The sequence below is a fragment of the Chionomys nivalis genome, chromosome 3 (genome assembly GCF_950005125.1).
Source record: "Chionomys nivalis chromosome 3, mChiNiv1.1, whole genome shotgun sequence".
Taxonomy (NCBI): domain Eukaryota; kingdom Metazoa; phylum Chordata; class Mammalia; order Rodentia; family Cricetidae; genus Chionomys; species Chionomys nivalis.
Window position 1 is genome coordinate 16,364,012 of NC_080088.1, and position 19,589 is coordinate 16,383,600.

Below are 19,589 nucleotides of genomic sequence, written 5' to 3' on the forward strand. Positions count from 1 at the left end.
AGTTCACAGAATAAATTAAAAAGGGCTCACGAAGGCTCATTGACACAGATATGGTACTCAGAATCTGTATGGGTCTGTGCTCAGTCTTTTTCCATATGTTATGGTTGCTAGGTTGGTGTTTTATGGGACTCCCAACAGTGGGAATAGGGTTGCCTGACATTTTGCCTGCTCTTAGGAACCATGACTTCCTATTGGGTTACCCTGCCCATACTTTATAGAAGGTTTTTTTTGTCTAGTGTTACTTTATCTTGTTGTGCCATATTCAGTTGATATTGCTGGGATACCTACACTTAAAGAAAATTGAGGAGGAGTAGGTCTTGAGGAGCGTTGAAGTGGGACACGGGACATGGAGGAGTAGAAGAAGGGGAAGTTGTGGTCGGGATATATAATATTGAGAGCAGAATGAATGATATAAGAAACAAATAAGCACAAACCATAACAACAACAAAAGAATCTCCCAAAATTATGTAAATGTCTAAAGTGAGTTATGAAGAAGGATGCTTGAAAGAAATCCCACACTAGCTCAGAATTGAGAATAATAGAAGGTTATTTATTTATTGGTAGACTCACAGATTACAGTCCTCTGCTCAAACAGGGAACAGAATGGAATCCCACAGCCAGAAGTGAGTCCAGATATGCTTTACATTTGGCATATATACAATAAGAGGCCACGCCCAAGTAGGTGGATAACTTAAAGACTACTGGCTTTAAGAATTCCTACAGCAGAGTTAACTTACATTAAAATGTATTAAAAATATTCTCTCTTTAGTGATATTTCACTTTTAACTTCTGAGTTTTTTATAAAGCAATGTAACCTAAATTACTTTTGTTCATTTTCTCCAAAGCTTAAATCACACTTTGTATAGAAAATATTGACTTTATAGAGGTAGATTTACATTGTTTGCAGTAACCTTCTGTGGGAAAATATATCTGTGAAAACAAGTACCGAAGCTTTGGAGAATTTGTTTATCTAGATCCAGCAATTCATCAATTCTCTCTCATCAGATAAGTAGCCTTTTTATAGCAAGCAAATGTTGTCACATTGAAATCCTCACTAACACAATAGACTGCACAATAAATTATTAGCAGTCACTTCTCAAGAATAGTTTACTTTTTAAAAAATTTATATCTGAAAATAAATTAGTATTTTTTTAAAGTTCATTGGCTTCTGAGAATTCCTACAGGATCATAGGAAATGGTATTTCCCTTCTAATTATTTTGTCCCTGAGTCACTGCTCTAATCAGATCACTTTTCATCCTGGCCTCTAAACTAAACAAATCTAATTCATTTAATATCTCTGTTTGCCAGAAGGTTAATTAACCCTATTTCTCTCCTCTGACCACCTCCTGTTTTTTCAGTCTCCCTCACAAAAGGTCAGTATCTAAAACTAGACACAATTAAAGAACCTGATTGATTTAGAACATCAGAGACTTTGCTTTCTCGCTTCCGTGAAAATTGTTTTATTTACTACTTCTTATTATCTTATTGGATTATGTTTTATCATGACATTTCAGTGAAGATTTCATCACAGCCATATATGCCAGACTTGAACATTATTTATATTTTTAACCTTATTTACCCAAATGTGAATATGTAGGCAGTTTCTCTTCTCTATCAGCTATGAGGAAAAAGGGAATTTGGCCATTTTCTCTGAAAAGACTATTTTAGAGTGAATAAAACTTTGCTACTTCTAGCTGTAAGCATTAAAGCTTTTTTTCCCTAGCAGAGATGAAAACCCATGAACCAATTGTGAAGGTTTATAAGAAATAGTAGCATTTTGCTTTCTACCAAAAGGTGAAAATTTCCTTCATAAGTCACTAAAGAAATGAAATGAGCAAGTGCCTTGATACGGAGTTAGTGCCCTTAATGGGAACTCTTATCAAACTGAGCAACTACTAGAAATGTTGAGCTCACAATTTACAACCTTTCTTAAAATTTCAGATTTAATGTACTGTTCTATAAATCACATGCTTGCACCTAATGCTTAAGGTCCCTAAATAATTGTTATGTCATGCATTGTCTTATTTACTGCACCCCAAAATTTTATACATATATTTTTATTGTTCTAATAATATTTATTTTATTTTCTTCCTAGTACTACTACATGCTGTCCATGAATTTTCGGTAAGATTATGTCTCCTAATAACATTAGAAACTATACCTGTTGTACTCGCTAGTTTTATGTCAACTTGAAACAATCTAGTTATCTGAGAGGTGTAAACCTAATTAAGAAAATGCCTCCATAATTTCTGGCTGTAGATAAGCCTGTAGAGCATTTTCTTAAGTAGTGACTGTTGAGAGAGGCCCCATCCCTATATCAGTGGTGCCCTCTCCAGGCTGGAGGTTCCTAGTTCATATAAGAACAAGTATCACTTCTCCATGACCTCTACCTCAGCTCCCACCTCCAAGATCCTGTCATGTTTGAGCTCCTGTCCTGACTTCCTTCCATGATGAACATTGTTATGAAAATATGGCAAATAAACCCTTTGCTCTCCAAGTTTCTTTTGGTCATGGAGTCTCATCACAGCAATAGTAATCCTACTAAGATACCTGAAAAATCTCAACAATATGAGCACCTAAACATGAGCTGAACAAGGAGGACAAGCATGCCAAACTGCAAAGATAAAAGCCTATGAGGTCTTCTTAACCCTATATGAAGAACTACAAGCAACCTGGTAAAGCTGGTAGTAGGAGAGGTGTTCCTCCAGAGAGGAGCACTTCAGTGTGTTGTCTGGTGTTAAATGGTCAACTCTGCAAACATACATACAAGTAACAGTTTATGTTCTTAATAGGTTATATATAATACAATTATGCATGCAAAAACAAGTATTGAAAAAGAGTGATGGAGTTGGAGGAGATCAAGAAAGGATATATGGTAGGGAGAAAAAGGAAGGACTAAATGTAATTAAGTACAATCTCAAAAATGAACAACAACAAAGAAACAGAATCAAATTAGTATCTGAACTGCTCCCTTGAATGTCTTCTTTAGCAGCCCTTGATGGTTTGCTGTGAATTATTATACCGAAAAATCCTTTCCTTTTCTGGATTACTTTTGGTTAGTGTTTTATCATAAGAAAAGAGTAGCAACAAAGTTCATTTCCCTGTTGTTTTTAGCATGGGAGCTCAGGGAGACATATACAATTTATTTCATGTAGTTTACAGAATAGCAGAAAGGAAGCAAAATTCCATTAAGGCACTTAAATGTATGGATACACTTTTAAAATGTAAATATATAAGAAAATATGAATAGAAATATAAAAATCTAAGTTTTATATTCAGTAATTACAGGATGTGACTCATTAATAAACTATAGCTGAAGTTTTCTGGTTTATTATAATTCATACTATCTTTTCAGTTTTATTTTAAAAAAGAAATATATGGACAACAACAAACTCATTGAAGTCTTGGGTTTCAAATCTGTGTCTCTACAATAAATTGAATGAGACATAATTGTGATATAATTATATTTAGTTTATGCACTATGGTATTGTATATCTCATTCATCTAATAAGTGTACAGACTTTTCTTCTGCACGACCTTCTTGTCACGTTGATGTAATAGGTAGGAAAACAACATAAGTGGCTTATTGGTCTCACAATTCTGTTTGTGACACGAATACGGCAACACACCATGACTCGGTGAGTATGTGACAGAAGTAGATTGCAACATCTTGAATGGGAAGCTAAAAATGTGAAGATATAGGAAGGATCCAGAAAGATATATAACGCCACTTGATTTCTTCATCCAACATCCCCTGTTTCCTACTTTCCCTACCTTCCCTTAATGCCCTCAGATTTGAATCTGCTGCAGGATTATTGCATTAGTTACAGCAGAGCCCTCATGGTCTGTGACTGAAAATGCCATCACATTTGCATTAAGATGTGTACTACATTAGTCCCTTTGGCATTTTAATCATGTTTTTGTTGATTATTAAAGTTAATCATTGTAACTGATCATGGTGTTTCTTTCCTTTTCACTGACACTTATCCTAAAATGCAGAATAAATGCATCCTCTCTGCTTATCATTTCCATTTGCAGTGTATTTATATCATTTGTGCGTTGTGTTTCTGTCTGATTATATTCATGTCCCTACATGACTGGTTTTCCTTATTAGATAATCTTAATAATACTTAAATATTTTACATAGCTAGAATGCCCTTTTTTTTCCTGGTACAATGCATCACATCAATTAAATATTCAGCTCATTACTTTGCTTGCAACTGTTACAAAATATTAGGGGAAAAATTCAGATTAAAAGCAGAGGGTATACATGGGCTACCAGTTCAGATAAATGCAATCTGTGCTGACAAAGAAGACATAATGGCAGAAAAAAAAAAGCTTGGTCTATGGTGCCAAAGCAGAGTTCAGGGAATTCTGGGGGTTAGATGGCTTTTTAAGTCTTTCCTTTTTTCAGTCAGTCTGGACTCCATCCCGTGAGGCAACTGCTTTTCTGTTGTGCTTTTTCTCTTTATAAAAATACTTCATGAATAGGGATGTAGTGATATATCAGTTATGTTTTAATAAATAAAGCTTGCTTGAGGATCAGAAGGCAATATTAACCCACCAGATGCCAGGCAGTCACATACCTTTAATCCCAGGATTTGAGAGACAGGTGGATTTTTGTGAGTTCTAAGCCACCAGGACTACACAAGATCAATGAAGAAACAGATCCAAGTAGTGGTGGCTACCACCTTTAATATCAGTACTAGGAAGCCACACGCTTTTAATCCCAGCACTAGAGGGGAATATAGGACGGGAGAAGACAGAGGCTCATGACTCAGTCTGCATTTGCCCAGCATTGGTAAAGGTAAGACTTTAAAACTTCTCCAGTGGCTTGGCTTCTTTGCTTTACTGATCTTCAGGTTTAAGCTCTCCATCAAAAAATACTTCCTGAAATATACAAGAACACTGCCTAATCAATGCCACAGAGGTTTCTTTCTAAATAAAATTATATTGTTTCAGAATAGAATATTTGTTTAACCATGTGAAGATGTGTTGCATTTGTTTGTGTTACATAATTTTTCTTTAAATATATAAAGATGTGTTACATTTGTTTATGCTGCCTTTGTTTAACTATGTAAAGATGTGTTGCTGTTTTACCTAGTCTGCCTAAGGCACCTGATTGATCTAATAAAAAACCGAACAGCCAATGGTTAAGCAGAGGAGGATAAGTGGAGCTGGTGGGCAAAGAGAAAAGGGAAGACAGCCAGCCAGTAGGGAGTCAGTCAGCAAATGGGCCAACCAGCTTGGGGCAAGACATGTAGACATTAAGGAAGCAGGACAGCAAGAGTGACAGCACATAGATGAAATAAATGAGCCTCAGAGCAGCGCATAGATGAGCAGAAATGGGTTAATTTAAGTTTAAAAAAAATCTAGTTATAAAAATCAATCAAAAGAGAAAAAGAAGGACATTTCATATTAGTCACAGGAAAAATCCATCAAGAGGAAATCTCAATACTGAACATCTATGCCCCAAATGCAAGGGCACCCTTATATGTAAAAGAAACAATTGTAAAGCTTAAATCACTGGTTAAACCACACACACTAATAGTAGGAAATTTCAACATTCCACTCTCACCACTGGACAGGTCAGTCAGACAAAAAATTAACAGAGAAATAAGGAAACTAACAGATGTTATGACTCAAATGGACTTAACAGACATATATAGAATAATTCATTAAAACAAAAGAATATAGCTTCTTCTCAGCACCTCATGGAACCTTCTCAAAAATTGACCACATACTTGGTAATGAAACAAACCTCAACAGATACAAAAAATTGGAATAAGCCCATGTATCTTATCAGATCACCATGGCTTAAAACTGGAATTCAACAGCAACACTACTTACAGAAGGCCCACAAACACATGAAAATTAAAAACAGTGCTCACCTGAATCATCAATAGGTCAAGGAAAAAATAAAGGGAGAAATTAAAGAGTTCCTAAAATTCAATGAAAATGGCCATACACCATACACAATTTTATGGGACACAATGAAAACAGTGTTAAGAGGAGAGTTTATAACAGTAACGGTCTACATAAAGAAGCTGGAAAAGTCCCACACTAGTGAATTAAGAGAGCTTTTGAAAATTTTAGAACAAAGAGAAACAAACTCACCCAAGAGAACTAGATGTCAGTAAATAAGCAAATTAAGAATTGAAATCAACAAAATATAAACAAAGAAAACAATACAAAGAATCACTGAGACAAAGAGTTGGTTCTTCGAGAAAATCAACAAAACAGAAAAACCTTTATCCAACCTAATGAAATGGCAGAGAGAGAATATCCACCTTGACAAAATCAGAAACAAAAAGGGGAACATAACAAAAGACAGAGAATCATCAAGTCATATTTGAAAACCTGTACTCCACAAAATTGGAAAACTTAAAGAAAATTGATGACTTCCTGGATAAATATCACTTACCAAAATTAAATTAAGGCCTGATAAGCAAATAAATTGACCTTAACTGACGTGGGACTCCCCTCTGCATGCTGTGAATACCATTAATAAAGAAATTGTCTTGGGCCTGTGCAGGGAATAGAGGTAGGCAGAGAAAGCTAAACCATATGCTGGGAGAAAGAAGGCAGAGTGAGAGAGAAGCCATGTAGCCCCACAGGAGACAGACAGATGGAACTTAATCCTGTAAGCCACAGCCACGTGGTGATACACAGATTAATAGAGATGGGTTAAATTAAGATATAAGATTTAGCCAATAAAAAACTAGAGCTAATGGGCTAAGCAGAGTTTTGAACAAGTGGCTTCTTCAACATATAACTGCTAAAGAAATAGAAACATTCATCAAAAGCCTCCCAACCTGATGTAGGTGGGTCTTCTGTCTATGTGTTAATTTCATTGGTTAATAAATAAACTGCCTTCGCTTTTTGATAGGGTAGAAATTAGATAAGTGGAGTAGACCGAACAGAATGCTGGGAGAAAGAAAGCAGAGAGGAACGCAGGTTAAGATCTTTCCCAGTAAGCAACCACCTCATGGTGCTACACAAATTACAAATATGGGTTAAAGTAAGATGTGAGAATTAACCAATAAGAAACTGAAACTAATGGGCCAGGCAGTGTTTAAATGAATAGAAGTTTGCATGTAACTAGGCCATGGGAAGCAGCCCACAGCTCCTTCTACACCAAAAAAAAAAAAAAAGCCCAAGACCACATGATTTCAGCTCAGAATTTTACAAGATTTTCAAAGAAGAACAAATACCAATACTCTGCAAATTGTTTGACACCATAGACACAGAAGGAACATTGACACACTCTTTTATTTTTTATGAGATTACAATTACCCTGATACCCAAACCACATTAAAATATTACCAAGAGCCGGGTTGTGGTGGTGCATGCCTTTAATCCCAGCACTTGGGAGGCAGAGGCAGGCGGATCTCTGTGAGTTTGAGACCAGTCTGTTCTACAAGAGCTAGTTCCAGGACAGGCTCCAAAACCACAGAGAAACCATGTCTCAAAAAAAAAAAAAAAAAAAAAAAAAAAAACAGAAAAAAAACATTACCAAGAAAGAGAATTACAGGTCTAATTTTACCATGGAATGGAGTGGGTACACTTACTAAGAGGCTGCTTCTCTAGCTGAGGGTCTTTTTGTAGTTGATATCTACTAAGGGAAAGCAAGGTAATTTTTTATCTATGCCCCTGAAATATTGTCCAGAACACTTCTAGAATTCATGCTCAAGTGCATGTAGACACCAAGCACTGAACGTTATAGATTAATAAAAAAATAAAAATGTACAAAAGGAGGGCCTGAAATTGGGAGACAAACTTGTTGGAAAATTCTTGAGGGAAATTGGAGGGAGATTTTTATAGCTATATAGAAAGAAATACACTTTCTACTTTTGTGATGTCTTCAAAGATTAAATTAAAGGAAAACATATATAAACATACAAGAAAAAAATGTTTTTTAATGCATTGTCAAAATGACCCAGTCCCTAACAGAGCTTACCATGGGAAATTGAAGACCACTCTATTTTTGGAACCTATGATAGATGGAGAACACTAGATTCCCATGTTATCTTTTTACTTCCACATGTACACTGCTGGCACACATAGATTCCTGTATCCATATATATGCAATGCACCTATAAACACATACACCCACACCCACCTATGCACGCATGTGCGCATGTGAGTGCACACACACGCGCGCGCACACACACATTAAATAGTAATTGTTGATCACTCACTAGTGTACTCAAATAAGTCCTTTATGCTCCCATTCCATCTGTTTCTCTTACCTGCTCCACCTCATCTGTCCATTGTAAGTTGCCATGCTGTGCTTTCCAAACTGTCTCAGGCAGCATACTTGAGGATTTTGATAGAGAACTGGGTAGTGTATACTATTTGAAGAGTCTTAACATTCTTATATTTGCACAAATACTTTAATATTCATGATTTTTGTTTCATCAATAGTTACAATTGTATTGCTAATACTCTGTCTATTAGGCTACTTTAATGTATTGATTTACTTACTAATTGTCATTTGAATTGATTTTGTTTAGCAATCATATATATCATTCATGTCAGGATTCACATGCAGCATGTAGGTGTATAGTTGATCTTTTCAACTCTACATGAAAGTATAGGAGTTATGTGAATATGTCATCTGGTTACCACATGCTTTACAGGAATGTTAAGAAATCTGACAATACCATACTAGAAAGATAGTTTCTCAAACATGTTCATCTACTTTTATATTCATAGAAGTAGTGATTGGTTCCAAGCAAAAATTCACAGTATTTGGTACAGTTGTCCTTTTTAAATATGAGCATTTTGAAAAAACATGCTATAGCATCATTTGTGGTTTGAATTAAAATCAATTAATTAGTAAATCTATCTGATTTTAAGGGGACATTGAAATCTTACCAAATACTATGCATGTCTTCTGCACAAATTATAAATTATCTCAGTTAATTATTGTGACTTAAATGCTACATTATTAATATACAATGGCAATTATAACTGAACTCCTTCACAGTTTATTAATTTTCTAACACTTTCTGAGTTAACCTATTTTTTTAATTATTTACTGTATATTTAAAAGATAGAAAAAATAATAATAGTTTATATCTTTAAGTTAAGTTCCTTTTTTGGAAGAAATTTTCTTATGATCATCCCATCATAAATATCACTGTAATAAATTAGGTGAAAACGTTGAATATTGGAAGATAATGTGATGTCTCTCAGAATTGTTTTTATTATTTCAACTAATGTAACAATGATTTCAATATGAAGGTTATGCATAAAGAATCAACTAAAACAAATAAAAATTATTAGAAATATCAACACAGTTTAACCACAAATTATTTTTCAATTATTAATTTATAATAAATTAAAATATTATGCCTAGAAACTGAGATTTATCACAGGTTTAATACGTGTGAATTATGTTTTATATTCCATAGTCACAATGATCTTTTTTATGTTAAGCAATTACTCATCCATTTCCTGTATTTGCTTTTCTAATATGTTATATATAATCTCCCCTAGGTACTCATTGATTTAATAAACATCTTTAGTAGTATTTTTCAAGGGGTGGGTTACATTGAGGAATAGCCACAAGATATTTCCAGTTTGATGAATGCAATTCCTTTGACACTGCATTAGACTTCTTGCATTATTGATCTAATGAGGAAGAGGCATGTAACAATGATGAGTTAATATTAACCCTCAAAATTACAGTGCCCTTACTATCCCATGTTCTCCATCTAGAATGATCAACTTGAGGAGGAAAGAAAACTCTGACTAATAATTAATATCATGATGAATAATACAATTTTCATAAACCTAGAGAACATTTTCCCCAAAACACATATTCTCTAAGAAATTTAATTAATTGCAATTGACAACTGATCAAATATCCCTTTAAAAAAGGGAATGTTAGGAAAAATAAAAACAAAAATCTGATGGTTACATTCAAAAGATTTTTATCATAGGGTTTTTCTTTCATTATTTTTAGTTTTTATTAGAATTTTTCAAAACATAAGAAAAATAAATTTTATGGTCAGAAACTTAATGCCTATCATCATCTATGTAGGTTTAATATTTTATAAAATATATTTTATCTTTCAAATTATGTTATATTGTATCATTTTAAAAATTACATATAATCTATTTTGTGTATTTACAATTTATTAATTTAAAATTAATAAGCTATATTTTAATATTTAACTTCATTAGTATTAAAATATATTTATAATTACATATAATTCATTGCAACTTTGGCTTGAAACATATTTTAAGAGATAACATTAAGATAAACTTATTCAAAATTTAGAAAGGAAGAAAACATAAAAAGGATACAGATATAAATTATGAAAAATTTGTATTTATTCAATGAAGAATGCTGTATTATACTTTGAGAGCCAAGTGAAACTGATGACATAATATTTAAAAAATGAATACATCTATAAATGTCTGGGGAGAGATCTTTTCGACACTGGGACAGATAATATAGAAACAATTGATTCCTCCACGTTTATGTGAGCTTGTCTATACACTGGACTTGAATTTACAATAAGACAGCTCATGTTTGAGATGCATATTCCCCATCTGATAGCACAACTTTAAAATATTTGTAGCTTCAGGGGATATCAACTGACCAGTGGAAGTAAGTCACTTATCGTCAGCCTTTGAGGATTAAATCTGCCCCCTACTTCTTTTTCTCTTCTTGTCAAATAAAATGTGAACAGCATCTTCTAAACATTTTTGTATTGATTCACTATGCTGCTTCTCTCATCCCTGCCACGATGGAATAGAATATTCTGAAAATTGGAGTTCACAGTAAATTTTGACTCCTTTATGCTTTTAGAATTGAATATTGTCATCCCCATTCTAAAAGCAGCAGAGAGAGCATAGTGGTGAATTTAAGCATGCATGTGGCTAGCAAAAACACTACTTATCTCAATCCAAAATCAAAGAGTTTCTTACTTTGTTCCTTTTCTGCATCATTCATTCTTAGAAGAGTTAAATCCTTTACTACTAGTTCAGGAAGTGCATTCAACTTCATCTGAGTTTATTTACATTAAATGTACTTGCAATATTAAAAATCTATGTCAAAACAAAAAGTTTTTATATTTAGAAACTTTTTTCAGTTTGTCTTAACAGCTGGAGCATTACTTTCAAAATAGTGCAATAAAATGTATAAATTACAGTTTTTTGTTATATACAAGGCAATTTTATTCATGCTAAATATAATTGAGTTGATTTCCTTGTTTCTATGCATATTTAGAACTCTTATACCAGCATATTTTATCTTATTTTATCTTTAAAATATTATATAACCGAATAATTTATAAATAAACCAGACAGGGGACATACGTGCAAAGCTCATTCTTCTTCTATTACCTTCCTCAACATTTGCATTTTACTTTATAGAATGAATTCCATTTTTTATCCTGATTCTTACCAAAGAATTAAATACAATGATTTCTTCAAAGTAGTAGATGTATGTCTGAATGTTTTAGAGAAATCTAGTACACATGCCAAATCTCTGCATTATGGGCAGAGGAAGATCTCTTAGTTGTTGGGCAGCATGCTCTACAGAATGAATTATTGGACAGCTAGAGTTGTCTTGTCTTGAAAGATAATAATAAAATACTAATACTAATACTAATAATGTACCACTACTTCTAAATAATAATAATAAAAACAATAATGATGGTGATGATGAAGAAGAAAAGAAATTGTTCTAGACAAAAATATCTGAATATCTGAAACCATATTTCCAGGTCCATGATGTCTGAAAAGCCTCCATGGAACAGGATTTGTGTTGTGGTATGAATAAGAGATATCTCCTACAGGCTCATTCATTAAACAATTGTTTTCAACCCAAGTGCAATATTATTTCTAATTTCTTGTTGATGAAACCCTATAAACCCGTATAGTTTTTGAGATTTGTAGAGTATTATTGTCATCTATAGACACTTTACTGTAAATAACACACTACAAATTCTATTGTACAAATATGATTAGTTCCCATTCATCACTGCCTCCCCAGTTCTTGAATTTTCAGTTTTCTCTGAGCTCTCTAAACTTACTCTAGGATTGTGTGCCCAATACAAAGAACATAGACAACAAAACAAATCACTATTTAATATATAACACTTTATCCCTTCAATGGATGCTCTATTATGTGAGAAAGATTTATTTTGTATTTATTGGACTTGATATGGATATAAAACACATTACCTTCAGTGTTTTCTTGCTTTCCAGAGTTTGGAGACAGCATAATAAGCAGATTTTGGGGAAGAGACATATTCCTTTGCATACTTGCCTGTGGGTTGCTACTCCTCTTTCATTATTATTTATATGGTAAGATGTTTCAAAAGTAATGATGAATTATGGATTTTAAGGAGGTAATAATAGTTTCTCTTTATTATGCTTGTAATATGTTTGAACTCATGTTAATTGTATTATACTTTATTTTTATGTCACCCAATCCTCTGTAGTAAATAAATGTATGATTTGATAAATACAACACGTTCACTGTTTATTAACTAGTATAGTTGTTGGTGATCAGAATAGTCAAATTCTGGAACTATGACTGACATAAACACTAGACTTTAAGTAGGAATTCCATGGGGTGAACATCAAGAACAACCTGCTGCACAATATATGTTCACTTGTCGCCTGGTGTTATATCTTCATGTGTAGTGTACAGGTATGAGAAAAATCAAGGACAGATGCACAGCAAAGCAAACACTTAATAGACCCCTCCCCAAACCAAACAGAGTATACCCCAAAAGGGAAAGCTAAAAGCTAATCAGCTATTATTTTTATTTAAAGAAACTATGTCCTTTATCATATGAGCATAGCCATTGAGCATAAATATTTGAACCTAAAAATGAAGAAAAAAAGAAGAAATATCATTGCTCCAAATTAGTAAACCAGTTTAAAAATGGAAGAACACAGTGACTCTGTGGAAGTTGCTTCATTTGACTCATAATCTCAAAATTTGTTCTGTAGCCCACCTAAAAGAAGCATAAAATGAGCAAATAATGGAAAATCTATTTTATTGCAGTGAAACAGTATGATACAGAAGTCTATACTTACTTAATTCTAGAGCTTTCTATTTTCCACTCCTGTATTCTTAAGTCAAGGCAATCATTTTTAACATTGCTGGCACATAAATACCACCTTCAGAAATGACTTCTTTTATCATCTGTTATTGTTTCATTGATTTATAGATTTTGTGTGTGGTGTGCGTGTGTATGTGTGTGTATTTGTGTGTGTGCACCATGGCAGAGGACAAAACATGAAGAATTCAGAAGACAATTGGGAGAAGTTATCTCTCTCCTAAAAACACATGGGTCCAGAAAATATAACTCAGGACCCCAATCTTGGTGGAGAGAAACCTTTAGTATGAATCTAACTTCCAGGTACTCTCATATTGTATGTAAATATGGTAGAAGTGGTCCATGAACAGATAATCGAGGATAATATAATCTAAGTGAGATTATCAAAGCCTTCTTTTTGTTTAAACTGAAAAAGGGTCTAGTAAGGTGAGCATCCAAACTGCCTTGGCAGTAGTCCTCATTGTCCGTTATGTTCAGCGAGTCCGGTTTTATCCCATGCTTATTCAGACCCAGTCCAGCTGGCCTTGGTGAGTTCTGGATAGAACATCCCCATTGTCTCAGTGTGTGGGTGCGCCCCTCGCGGTCCTGAGTTCCTTGCTCGTGCTATCTCTCCTTCTGCTCCTGATTTGAACCTTGAGATTTCAGTCTGGTGCACCAATGTGGGTCTCTGTCTCTGTCTCCTTTCATCGCCTGATGAAGGTTGATATTCAGGAGGATGCCTATATGTTTTTCTTTGGGTTCACCTTCTTATTTGGCTTCCCTAGGATCACGCATTATAGGCTCAATGTCCTTTATTTATGGTTAGAAACCAAATATGTCTGAGTACATCCCCTGTTCCTCTTTTTGGGTCTGGCTCACCTCACTCAGGATAGTGTTTTCTATTTCCATCCATTTGCCTGCAAAATTCAGGAAGTCATTGTTTTTTACTGCTGTACCATCTTACACCTGTCAGAATGGCTAAAATAAAAAACACCAAAGATAGCCTTTGCTGGAGAGGTTGTGGAATAAGGGGTACACTCATCCATTGCTGGTGGGAATGCAAACTTGTGGAACCACTTTGGAAAACAGTGTGGCGGTTTCTCAGGAATTTCGGGATCAACCTACCCCTGGACCCAGCAATACCAATCTTGGGAATATACCCAAAAAAATGCCCTATCATACAACAAATAGCAGCATTGTTTACAATAGCCAGAACCTGGAAACAACCTAGATGCCCTTCGATGGAAGAATGGATGAAGAAAGTATGGAATATATACATATTAGAGTACTACTCAGCAGTAAAAAACCAGTAAAGTTTTAAATCTAAAATTTTAAAACATGAAAATGAAGCTGGAGAGATAGCTTATCAGGTAAAAGTATTTGGACTGCTAGTTTTAGGACTGGAGCTCAACTCTTCAGCACCCAACTAGTCTGGTGGGCAGGACAACTCTCCAGAGAAACTCAAAGTAAGAAACAAAGTCAGGTGATGCCCAGACCATGCTGCTTATCTAGACTGGTCAATCTGACAAGGACTTAATTGAAGTGGAAAGCCTGCTGAAATATATAACGAGAAGAGAGAAGAGTGATGGAGAGTCTTAATTTCAACCTCCAGCCTTCACATTCCCATCATTTACACATGCACAATAAGTTCGACACACACTTGCCTCTCAATATGCAAACTTATATAAAGAAAGGCACACATACACCACACACCATTACACAAACCAAAAGACAAAGAGTGATAAGTGGTGTCTGAAAATAGTCAGACTATAAATTAGTGGTCAATAGAGGTTTTTTGTTTTTGTTTTTTTGTTTGTTTGTTTGTTTGTTTTTGTGTGTGTGTGTGGAAATAAAACAAATTATCAAAAAAAAAATACAACCCACCTTGAGTCTCCTTCAGACTTTCTGAAACTAGGTGCAAATAGGATTTTTGACAACCATAGGTGGAACATTAGCTAGACAATTTAATCTTAATTATCATACAGAATTGCATTTATTAGCCTTTGATGTTTACTGTTTTTCCATTGCTTCTTCATTATAGTTATAACCAGGTATTTTATCAAGGTCACCTAGAATATAAACGCTTCAGTTTTAGATGTTGAACTTTATTCCAAAATGGAAATGAGAGTGGATATCTACAAAAATAATTTGCAAGCCAAAAAGCACATTTCTATTCCTTCCTTTTTAATGCAAATTGCCTTTAAAGAGCTATGCAATGTTTTATTGCACAAAACAATGAATCAGAACAGTTCATAACTTATTACATTAAATTACAGAAGTATTACAATAAATATTTCTAGTATTCTGAATTACACTTAGACATTTCTCAACAAACAAAGCATAAACCAGGTAGCCCTGTTAATGTACTTCACTGTTTTTCAGGAAGAAATATTCCAAAATTTGAAGAAAAGAAAGATTACTCGTAAACACATTTATCCTCCCCTCATACTATCTCATTTTGTCAATAATTTGTTATACACCTTTATTGATTGAGATCTTGAGACATAGACTTTAAAAACATTCTTACTTCAACTCCTATCTTTATTTTGGTTTATCTTTGACTTCATATGAAACCCAGTTCTTTTTTTTTTTTTTTTTTTTTTGGTTTTTCGAGACAGGGTTTCTCTGTAGCTTTTGGTGCCTGTCCTGGATCTAGTTCTTGTAGACCAGGCTGGCCTTGAATTCCTAGAGATCCACAAGCCTCTGCCTCCCGAGTGCTGGGATTAAAGGCGTGCGCCACCACCACCCGGCTTGCAACCAAATTCTAAAGGATTGATTTGTTACTGGTTTCTGTAGCATTTAAAGTACCGAAATGGCACTTTTCCTGCTTTGTTTTAAGTTCTGAGAATTCACTTATATTTCTGTGTAGCCAGCCATTCACTTAAAAAATTTTAAGAACCACCTCCATTTGGCATGATTTTCTCCTCTGTGTTCTTCATAACTAGCCCCCATTGCTATGGTTTGGAGGCTGAACGTCTTCTTGAAGTTTCATGCATTAGATGTTTGATTCAAAGGTATTTAGACCCTTTATATGAGGAGATACTTAGTTCATAAGTATCTTGATGTCCCGTGAATATTTTAGACCTTTGAGACATTCTGTCAAGCTCTGGCTTTACCATATCATTGTCGGGTTTTTCAGGTATTTCTCAGTTAACCTGCAGCCAGGGTTTCCACGGAGGTCTCTAAGTGCAGGGTGAGCTGTCAATATCTACATCTATAGGCCAAGTTAATCTCACTTATTGATAACTGCTTTGTCTTAGAATTTGCATTGCTGTAGCACATATCACACTAATGCAATCTTCCACCTTTCCTAAATTTTTTCATCTAGAACAATACTAATTTGAATGGAGTGAAAAAAATGTAATTTTATAAATACTTTCTACTATGTGCAATATATACTTTTCAAACAATTATAAATATAATAACTTTAGGCCTATTAATTTACCTCATTGAAATTTCCATTCAGCTGTTTTTTTCTCAACTTTGACAGATTTTCTTTTATTTTCATTTTTCTGTTTATTTCAGATCCTACAATTTTTTTCAGGAAAGAAAATGTAGTTTATTATGAATAATTTATTGCACAGGTTCTTCTTCATCGAGTTTTTGCTAAAAGGAACAGGAATTCAGGTGGGGCTGAGTTCAGTTTTCTCCCAGACTTCTCAAAATATTTCCCCTAAAAAAAGAATCCACTCTCTAATTTTAAAGAAAATATATTTCTTACACAAGACAATCCAAACTGATGCAAAATATTTATTCCATGTTAGTTATTTTATGCAGTAGTTCCCCTCAACAGAATTGTGACAACCACATCTTTTAAATCTGTAAATAACGTTATTAAAATAATCTTAATCTTTGAAATCTCACAAAAATTGATATTTTACAATCCACCCTGAATATCAAGGCTGCAAGAATAACATTTCCTATATCCAAATATTTTACAGCTGTACCCAAAAAGAAAAAAACAACAATAACAAAAAAATAAAACAAAAGCAACCACATATGCCTGGTTAAGGGCTAAGTTGCCCGAGCAGCAAAAAATAAAATAAAATATCGAAATTATTAGCATTAATTTAATACAATTATAACTTCAATAGTCACTTTGTCATTGACAATGATTGCTGAGCACAGGGATGAATGCCCAAGGGCTGGTAGTGAGCGTTGTGGTCAGAGCAGCATCTCCTTGCATCTCTGCACTGCCAGCTCCCACTTGTGCACGGCCCCACAGGTACTGTGTGTGCTTAAAAAATTCCACCACACAAATGTCTCTCTATTAAGCAGATAACAAAGAATAACAACAAAAGTTAAGCAAGACAATTGTTCTCTCTTTGGGATACGATTATTTCCCTTGTGCATGATGTATTCAACAACGTAAGAAAAGGAAAAGAACACTTTTTGTATTCTCTAAACACAAAGCTGAGCATTGTCCAGGCATCGTCATCTGACGTCTCACTGCTCCTTGTTTCTGTGTCGGAATCCTCACCCTCTGCATTCATAGTGCTTCTCCACGGGGAGAACAGGCTGGAACTGCGGCTCAGCAACAAGCCGTTCTTTCCAAACCCATTTCTTCGTAGCTGCTCTGTTCTCATGTGGAACTCCTTGAGCTCATCTTCTGTGAGTGGAAAGCAACTCTCATCGTTTTCTGGATATTCCTGCCATCCGATTGTTTTTAATAACCAGTGCTCTGCTTCCAGAGAGTGGGACAGAACCTCCCCTTCTTCCACAATGGATAGAGAAAGTCCGTTCTGAAGACAATCTTGTTCTCCATTTTCCTTTGGTTCGGGTGTGTGGCTGCCCTCCAACCTCTCCAGCTTGTCACAGTCTCTGTTTTCTGAGCAGTTTCCATTCCGTTCATCCTTCAGAGTCTTCAGGAACTTATTCTTCCTGTCCGTGGTTCGGCGGGTCAGCTTGGTCAGGCGGGAGGAGCTGATCTCAATGGGAGGGGTGGTACTGGAGGGACTCTCTTTGGGAGAGTTTAGAACTACACCAGCAGCTAGTACCACTGGTTTAATAACAGAAATTGGATTGGTAAAAGCAGACTCCTGGCTAGAAGAAAGGGATCCTGATTTGTGCTCCATTCTGTTAGCTTTCCATGCATTGGGCTTAGAGGGAGGTGGTGCAGGTTTAGGAACCAAGTTCTTATAGACACTTGGGACCATGGTTGACACTTTGTTCCCATTTGCATGGTGGGATCCTGATGAGGTTGAATGCAGCAGAGAAGGCAGCAGCAGGACCCTCTTTGGAAACTTTTTTGATGACTAGCATCTTTGAGGGTTGCTTGGCACTAGGTGGATTTTCCCATACTCCAGAAGGGGTCCCAAAAGGTCTGCATGGCTGATTCTGTTTGCCAGCTTCTGGATTCAAAGAAGGAAAGTCTTCTTCTTCGAACTGCAACTTTTCTATTTTATCCTCTTTTTTTTTCTTCCCTAATCTCTGTTGGTGGTTTTTCTTGAAAGTGGAAGCTACCATTCCAGTGCCGATGGTTTCCTGTGCTACCTCCACTCCGTTGGCTCATGCCATTGTTGTAATAAGAGCGGCAGGGCCGCGTCCCTGGCACCCGGCCGACCGCATGGCTAGCTTATGCTCCGAAATAATTACACAAAAACTGTATTCTTTTAATCACTGCCTGGCCCATTAGTTCCAGCCTCTTATTGGCTAGCTCTTACATATTGATCTAACTCATTTCTAATATTCTGTGTAGTATCATGAGCTGGCTTACCAGAAAAGATCTTAACCTATGTCTGTCTGGAGTGGGAGAATCATGGCGACTCCTGACTCGGCTTCTTTCTCCCAGCATCCCGTTCTGTCTACTCCGCCTACCTAATTTTCTGTCCTATTAAAGGGCTAAGGCAGTTTCTTTATTTAACCAATGAAATTAACTCCTCCATCATGCCATCATGACCTCGGGAAGAGCCAAGCCAACCAGGTGGATTCCCTGTGTTTCCAGCATATGTTCCCTTAGAGACACCAAAGTCCACAGAATCATGGCAGAATAGAGAGGGTTGGTGCCAAGAATCTCCTGTAGTATGTAGAGGTCCATTGTTAAAAAAGCCATCAGAAGAATTATGTCGACGATGGCTGCCTCCAAATCTACCTTCTCCGTGGGATAGGTGCTCTCCGTGTTTGTCAAAGGTGGCTATAGATGACTTAGCTGACTGTGGCGTTGAGAAATTTAGCCAAGCAGGAACAAAGTCAAGCTGCGCCATTTAGGTCCAGTGTCTTTTCAGCAAGATGAGGCATCCAACCTCTTGGCCAGGATCCTCAGAGTGTCACCTCTGTGGTCTTGTTTCGAAAGTTGCCAGCTGTATCTTCCACGAGGTTTTCTTGTAAAAAGAGTGCTTAAGTAGCCTGGCCAGCAGCACACACAAAGAAGCCCAGCTCTGTGTGACTCACTCTCTTAATCCTCTCAATTACTCATCGTCAACTACCTAGTTCCTGACACGTTTCCAAAGGGGGAAGGGGAAGGGGGAAGGGGAACATAAAAAAGTTATTTGTTACATTTAAAAAGGGGGGGAAAGGGG

The 19,589-nt window shown here is 35.5% G+C and overlaps 1 pseudogene; it reads right to left on the bottom strand.

Annotated features, from left to right (window-relative positions):
- Positions 1 to 17,372: 17,372 nt before the first annotated feature.
- On the bottom strand, positions 17,373 to 19,274 carry LOC130870901 (vasculin-like protein 1; annotated as a pseudogene).
- Positions 19,275 to 19,589: the final 315 nt, after the last annotated feature.